General features: G+C 32.6%; 1 non-coding gene across 1 annotated transcript; it reads left to right on the top strand.

Moving 5' to 3' along the window:
* The first annotated feature begins 1748 nt into the window (after window positions 1–1748).
* Window positions 1749–1855, top strand: LOC128032809 (small nucleolar RNA R71). Its single transcript, XR_008189147.1, has one exon. It is a non-coding gene; the product is annotated as a small nucleolar RNA R71 (small nucleolar RNA).
* Window positions 1856–8779: the final 6924 nt, after the last annotated feature.

The raw sequence follows: 8779 nt of genomic DNA, 5'->3' as shown, positions 1-8779 counted from the left end.
CATTCTCATCACATGCTCATCATGGTGTTGCTTTGTGTCTCCATCGTTTTTTTTCGTTTCTCCTAAGCATGCACTTGCAAGTCATCTAGTTTATCGAGTTGCACCATTGTCTCTTCATATGTTGTTCTGTTTCTGACACCTTGACTGAAGCATGGCTCCATCATGTTTTCACGAGGGATTTACTGCAAAGAGGGTTGAGCCATGTGGTTACTAACATTAACAGAATGTTTCATATCATCTTGCTCACTAGAGACTCTCACAGAATCATGTGCTTGAGAGTAATCTATCTGTCACCTACACGAAGCACAAGTTCACCCTACCAACATCGATGATAGTCCTAGCAGTGGCTAAAAAGGGTCGACCTAAAATCAAAGGTAACTCACTATCCTCATCCATGTCTAGCACAATAAAGTCAACGGGGAATATGAATTTATCAATTTTCACAAGCACATCCTTAATAATACCCCTAGGATATCTAATGGCTTTATTCGCTAGTTGAATACTTATCCTAGTATGTTTGGGTTTCACTAGACCAAGTTGTTTAAAAATTTTGTAAGGCATGACATTAATACTAGCCCCTAAATTAGTCAAAGAATTTTTAATATTTAAACTATCAATGAGACAAGGAATAGTAAAACTCCTTGGATCTTTTAGTTTGTTGGGTAGTTTGTTTTGCAAGATTGCCAAGCAAACTGCATTGAGCTGCATAGTTGACGAGTCGTCTAACTTCCTTTTATTTGTTAACAGCTCCTTTAAGAATTTGATGTAATTTGGCATTTGCAAAAGAGCTTCCGCAAACGGTAAGTTAATGTGTAATCTTTTTAAGAGCTTAAGAAATTTACCAAATTGTTCATTTGTGTGGTCTCTCTTTATCGCGTTAGGATATGACACACGAGGTTTGTCTTCTTTGACAACCAGCTTTTGCTCTTTTATATCATTCTCAACCTTATCATTGTTCACCATAATTTCTTGCCTTGTTCAGATTCAACTAACCCTACCACGTCTTGAACGGTAATTGCGTGAAGCTACTCCCTTAGGTTAGTTTTAGTATTGCTAGGCAAGCTACCTTGTGGTCTTTTTGAAATTAATTTTGCGAGCTAACCTATTTGATCTTTAAGTCCCTGAATCGATGCTTGTTGATTTTTAAGTGCTACCTTAGATTTTTGAAAATGATTTTCTACCATCGAGATAAATTTTGTCAACATCTCCTCAAGGTTCGACTTCTTCTCTTGCTGATAAGGTTGTGAAAGCCCGAAGGGGGTTGTGCTCTCTAATTTCCTTGACCACCCCAAGAGAAATTGGGATGGTTCCTCCAACCTGCATTATAGTTACCACTATAAGGGTTATTTTAAGGTCTAGAATTATTGCTCATATAATTGACTTGCTTATTCTCTATTCTAGGACTGAAGTGTAAACATTTTAGATTATTCATTCCACTTCCATTTGCATCGTATTGCATCACCGGATTCACATACGTAGAAAAATATAAACCTTCAATTTTCCTATTTGGTGCTTCTACTTGGTTTGATAACATGAGGATTACATCTAAATTAAAAACACCAACTATTTTCATCAGTTTCATCCTCATGACTTGCCACTGATAATTATTTAGTGCTATCTCCTCAATAAACTCATAGGCTACCTCAGGTGTTTTATTGTTCAATGTTTCACCAGCTGCTGCATCAATTAATTGCCTAATTGATGAATTCAAACCATTGTAGAAGGTTTGAACTTGCAACCATAAAGGCAACCCATGATGAGGGCACATTCTCAATAGATCCTTGTATCTCTCCCATGCATCATATAGGGTCACTAAATAAATCTGGGTAAAGGAAGAAATACCATTCCCCAACTTAGTTGTTTTAGCTTGTAGCACACCTAACCCGTATATGTCATCGAAACAGGGTTACAAAGCATTACCAAACAAACAAAATAGTAAACCATTCAATTCATACATCAATGCAATACATATTCTAATTTCATTCAAATAAATTCATAACATCCCTTAATCGAGGCCTCGAGGCCCTAAAAAATTACAATAGAAACAGTCTAGGGCTAAATCGAAAACATTTAGAAAGTTTAGGAAAAAGTTAGAAAAATTTATACTACGGGGGTCACACGGTCGTGTGGCTCACACGGCTAAGACACACGTCCGTATCTCAGGCCGTGTAACATTCGAAATAGGGACACACGGCCGTGTTGCCTGACCGTGTGTCACACACACTGAGAAACACACCTGTGTCTTAGGTCGTGTGGACAAGATTAGGCCAAAATCAAGTTTTTTCTTTCACCCAATTTCAACAAGTACCATTACGCCAAATGAACCTATGATCAAGGCACAAAAACATGCCAAAATATACATAATAAGACCATTTCAATATACCATAGGTCCATTCAACCAATATGTCATTTAGGCACCTCAATCACAACCAATTATTCATACTTACATTTGCATCAAAATGATCATGTTTCATCCAAACAACCTTAACTAAATTCCATATCAACACATAACCTAATTGACCACATTTCAACCATGCCAACACATACCATTTTGGCCATTTAATCCGTGGATCAATTTGGCAATAAAAACACCAATCATCAAGACATCAAATGCCAAAAGCACACCAACCATATTACCATATTTACAAGCCAAACATAACAACTAGTTCATCAATAAACAAATCCACCTATACATGCTATTATAACCTTGATTAAGATATCAAATCTACCGATATAATTGGTGGATAGTGTTATGGATCTCTGGCTAGCTTCTAACCCGGTCGAGTTTTCAATACTCTGTAAAGGAAAATAACTACGTAAACAATGAATGCTTAGTAAGCTCGTATAAACTTTAAACATAACATTCCATTTCAACAATGAACTTTATAGATTGAATTTAAACCTATACCAATGCCTCAAGATTTATCAACTACATAACCATCAACTCATAAATGGGTAAGCCTATCAACATCATATATATATTTTTCCTTCCTAACATCATAGGATTTTATAAATCATTAAACACCATCATTAACTTTTTCATAAAACTATGTATTACTTCCTTTACTTACTTTCCATTTCATTTACTAAGCATAAACTTAAATAACAACATCAATTCACTAGTTAGTATATTTATTCACCTCATAGGTAAGTTCATCCATAACGTATATAATTTTTCATATATATAAATACACCATTCAACTCATCAATCCCTTTTTCATCATATCACATTTCAATAATGAACTTACCATTTCATTACCTTTTGTTACCCGTTTCATTTGTATAATACCAGACATAAGCATAAACATCAATCATAATCTCAAGCTTGACATAAGCCTAATCACTATCATCAATACACAAGTTAGTGTGTTTATGTATATAACACATTTGGGGTCAATCACATGATAAATCATTTTATAAGAAAATACACCTTTGAATCTTACTACCTTTTCATGAACATAAGCATATTTCCATTTGGCCACTTACCATTTCAATGTATATCATTAATATTAAACATGACATAATGCAACCATAAGCTTAGCACAAACCTAAGCATCATGCACAATCTCAACTGATGAATTTATTTATATTCATATCAATATTCAATAAATAAAAAATCTTTCAAATTTATTAAACAGATTATCTTACCGAGACTTTCCATTCGAAGAATGACTTATGGGTAAGAGTACATCGTCAACAGAAGCTGATAAAGCTGGTCCACCCGAACACACCACAGAAGCTCAAAAGAGCTTAACAAAAGCTTGTAAGAGCTGAATTAAAGCTCGTAAGAGCTTAACAGAAGCTCAAAAGAGCTAATCCACTTGAATCACGCAAAACAGAAAGTATAACGCAAGAGTTCGCAACAAATGCTAAACCTCGATTTACTTGGGTAATATGTCAATATCTCCCTCCAATATCATCACCACTCTAAACCCCCGTAATACACCAAAATACGAATGTACTCTATCCTGCGTTCAATTCAAATCGAATATCAAATACAATATTATAATTCAAACAATAATTCATTTAAATATATATAATTTCAATCACCAATTAACACAATTTTTAAATTTTAACCATACGAATTTACCTGGCTAAATTGCATAAATGTCAAAGTATAGGGGTATTTTGGTAACTTTCCATTCTCCTCGATTTTTCACTCGATCTTGAACTAAATTAATAATTTAATTCAATTCATTAATTTAGATAGTAAGACAATTTATTTTATGCAATTTAGTCATTTTGGATATTTTATAAAATTTCCTTAACTTTTCATTTTTATTCAATTTAGTCCCTAAGACTAAAACATGTAAATTAACCATTTTTTTGCAAATTCATAATATCCGAATATTGATGGCATCCAATTCAGCCCATTTATGCAACAATTTCATAATAAATCCTTTTATTTTTACTATTTCAACAATTTAATCCCTAATCAGTAAATTAATCAAAAATCACTTAATAAAATACTTATAAATAACAACTAAAAATTAATCCATTAACATCTAAAACACAAATATTCATCAATGGAAACATTCAAAATCTTTAACAGTTTCAAAAACGAAGGTACGGGCTAGCTGGACCTAGTTGCAACGATCTCAAAAACATAAAAATTATAAGAAACGGGATTAAAACGGACTTACATGCAAGCTTCCTATGCTAGCTGAAGCTTATTCTCACCCTAGCTATGGCTTCCGGCCATTTGAAGAAGAAAATGGACGTGATTTTGTTTCTTTCATTAATTAAATTTATTTTAATTTAGTTTAATTTACAAATTTGTTAGTATAATCACTTTATATTATAATTTTCCTTTATTTAACCGTCCAAATCAATTCATTAGGGCTAATTTACCAACTAGTCATTCTTTAATTAAATTTCAAGTTATGTAATCACCTAAATGCTATAATTAGCATATTTTGCACTTTTTTTACAATTTAGTCCTTTTGCTTTAATTAGCTATCTAAACATTAATATTTCTTAAACAAATTTTAATATGATCTTAATAACACCCAGTAAATATTTATAAAAATATGTACGGCTCATTTTATAGAAACGAGGTCTCGATACCTCAGTTTCTAAAACCACTTGACCTTAGGGTCTTACCACTTGAACTTAATTAATCATTCGAATAGCATAAATTATCATATCAAAAACCTTTTAGAAACCATAATTGACTGGTAAATATTAAAACAAAAATAAAAAATAAGATAAAATAAAATTAAAAAAAATCTAAATTAATAAAAATCAAGTGTTCCTAATATTTTAGTCCTCGACAATGGTGCCAAAAACTTGATGTGTCACGTGACTAACTAAAAATACGACAAAGGCAAGCATACCTATCGATAAATAGTATTGCTACAGTGAGTAGAGATACCGTATCCACGAGAACTAAAATTACTAGTAATTACCATTTTCCTATTATTTAGCCGACAATTTGGAGTGATTGTTTTAAACTAAAATTACTAAATTAATTTAACTAAAGAACTCAATAGAGAATGAATCAGGAAAATAATCGAATAATAACCAATGACAAAAAATACACAGGAAAGAATCCACCAAGACTTCATCTATTATTATGAATCTGATTTAAACGATTTATTCACTAGGTATCTTGATCCGTAGAAATCTCTAAATGATGTTAATATCTTCTTCGAGAGTAAGAGCAACTAACTCTAGGTTGATTAATTAAAATTTCTTTCTAATAAAACCGCTATTGTCGCATTAACCCGTTCTATAGATTCCCCTATTAGATTTGACTCTACTCCAATAGATTTATGTCGTCCTATTTCTAGGATCACATGTAACTTCACTTAAGTATGCTAGATCTACTCTTAAACTGAGACTTTTCCTCCACTGATTTAAGCACATTAAACATGAATTAATATCCCAAAAATATTAAAACAAGAGATAAGCACACATATCTGAGAGCAAAAGTCAAGTATTTATCACATAAAACATATATCAAATAATAGAATTCATTATAGGGTTCATCTTCCCTAGGTATCTAGGGAATTAGTTCATAATTGTGAATAAAAACATATCAAAGTTAGAATAACCATAAGAAATAAAGAAACTCATAAAAAATGTAAAAGAAATTAAAAGGAGGTCTACAATCTTGATGGAAATCCGCTTCAGAGTTTGGCTCCAATGGTGTTCTTCAAGTAGTTTTCTTTAATATTTTCTGATGGCTCCCTTCTCTCTTCTTCTATTTTGTATTTATAGACTTTAAAATGCCTAGAAAGCCTAAAAATTGTGTTTTTTCGTGTGTTTACGATGCAAGTCACAAAATTGACACGGTCTGGCACACGGCCGTGTGTCCAGCCCGTATGGCCTCTAAAATCTACTCTTTTTGTCTGATTTTAACTCATTTTTCACTCATTTCGCTCCAAAATGATCTCCTAAGCATAGAAACATGAACTTAAAAGATTAGAAGCATAAATTCACTAATTTTTATAAATAATCATTCAAAACACATTAAGAATGAGATTAAAATATGTTACTTTTATCATTTATCAAGTATTTTAGGGTTTAGTGGGAGAATTGTAACACCTTTTCTCACCTTAATAATACAAGTTTATTAACATTTTCCATTTGCATCACATTCAGACATATCATAAATAAATATAACAACACCCTATGAACTTACATGGTACAACAAAAGAACAGGATATCAGAGACTATTCCAAGAGTTTTCCTTTCCCTCTATTATCAACAAGTTGATTTGGTTCTTGATCTAAACGTTAACACATTCAGTTCATTAATGACAATACTTCAAACTTAACAGTTTTGAAATTAGAGATGCAGGTTAGCTAAGTCGAGATACAATGATCTCAAAAACATGAAACTCATGAAGAACAAGCTTTGAAAACACTTACATGCAAAGCCGATTAATCAAGAGAGCTTAAAGATTTTCTTTCTTCTACAGAGAATAATGTTTTCAGTAAAGGAAGACGAGAATAAGACTCTCTTTCCATCCACTCCAACCTGTAACACTTAACATCTTAATTTCATCGTTAAATGAAAATTAACAAGTGTTTCCACTATACATTGACACAATCGACACTACCAGGTAAGAGTGGTTATTTACCACTTTGAACCTTGAATAATTTTTTAAACTCATTTAGCTAGCTATTCACTACGGATTAGTCTGCACATTTTCATTTCTGACCCGCTAACTGAATTTACCAATTCAAACATCATTAATACAATATAATGAACTCATAAACATTATTAAATAATAATTATTGACTCTATCGTCGAAATTGTGGCCCTTGAACCACTATTTTCGACACTATAGAAAATCAGGCTATTACATCCCTGGATTATGCCTTATAGGTGAATTTGGCGGACCTCTCTGGATTATGCCATGGACTTAGGCTTACTTTCATTCGTACGACTTAAAGTCTTAGACTCTAAAATTCTCATACTACCAATAAAAGGTCTTTCATAACTATGTGCACATATTCTCCATACAAACCAACCGAACCTCCGCAAAGCCATATACCATTAATAATCATTTTTCATATAGTCAGCCCAAACCTTTGCAAATCCTCATTGTTAATTTGAACACATACGTGTTCCCCCACAAGGTTGGGGTCATTCGCCGATCTCAGTTTGCATTCACATGCCTTATTAGAGGCAAAACGTATTACATATCATATTCCCTGTTACTCCTCCCATCACAGCCACACTTTAGCAGACCTCCATTACTCTACATATCATTCATATACATTATTTCATACACAAGCACTGAACCAATATCACTATTAATACACGACACATTATTATGCCAAACAGTTCATCTACACAACATGGTTAAACTTACAACCAGCCATGCAATTGCATATCAACACATAACACGCAACATGATACATCAACATTCAACCAAAGAACAACTCATCATTTGCAAAAACACTAAGTTAAGCATACCCAACACACAATACTAAAGAAATAAATGAATAACCATTTAAGACTCGAGTTCTGGAACTCACCTGGATGTTGACACTGAATCCATCGACTTAACTTTTCCTTTATTTCTCAAGCCTCCTTAGCCAACTAAACATAACAACCATTTCAAAAATCCCATTAAGACAATTCACAATCATAAGAACCATAATTTGTTTGCATGTAGAGGCAATTTAATGATTACCCACAACTTTATCCATTAGAGAACAAAATCAATCATTTAACTAAAATCCTTAATTTTCTTCCCTTTTCTTAAATCCTCTAATACAGGGAGGTTAGGAAGCTTACTTGTAGCACCCCAGATTTGAAGGGTCTAAAGTTTTGGCATATAGTAGTAAATAGTCTGTCTGACGTAGTGTTATCCATCCAAATAATTATTTTGGCGTATACGTGTGGGCATTTAGTAACTGCCACTTGAGTTAGAAAAAATTTGATTTCATCGTATCCTGCTATATTAAGGAGAAGTTCGTGTTAGGAGATAAAAGGGTAAGTATAGAATGAGTAGTTGCTAAAGGTATAATATGTCTTATTTATCTAGAATATTGTGCTAGTTAGATTTTAAGTAACTTGGATAGAAATCAACTAAATAGCCAAGCTAGATAGTTGTATTGCAATGTATATTAATATTCCTCTAAGAAACTGTAAGCCAGTAAGAAGACAAGTTCTGAAACGTATGACACTTGTTAAATTCCACTAAGTAAGTTGAGTCATATTTATATGTGTGAGATGAGTTTTGAAAGAATTCTTCTTTCTTATATATCTTACATCGATGATCTAGAAGTTATGGTTCTTTTATGATTAGTGGTTACATCAC

Source organism: Gossypium raimondii, chromosome 1 (assembly GCF_025698545.1).
Source record: "Gossypium raimondii isolate GPD5lz chromosome 1, ASM2569854v1, whole genome shotgun sequence".
NCBI classification, from domain to species: Eukaryota; Viridiplantae; Streptophyta; class Magnoliopsida; order Malvales; family Malvaceae; genus Gossypium; species Gossypium raimondii.
This window is presented reverse-complemented; position numbering and strand designations above follow the sequence as displayed.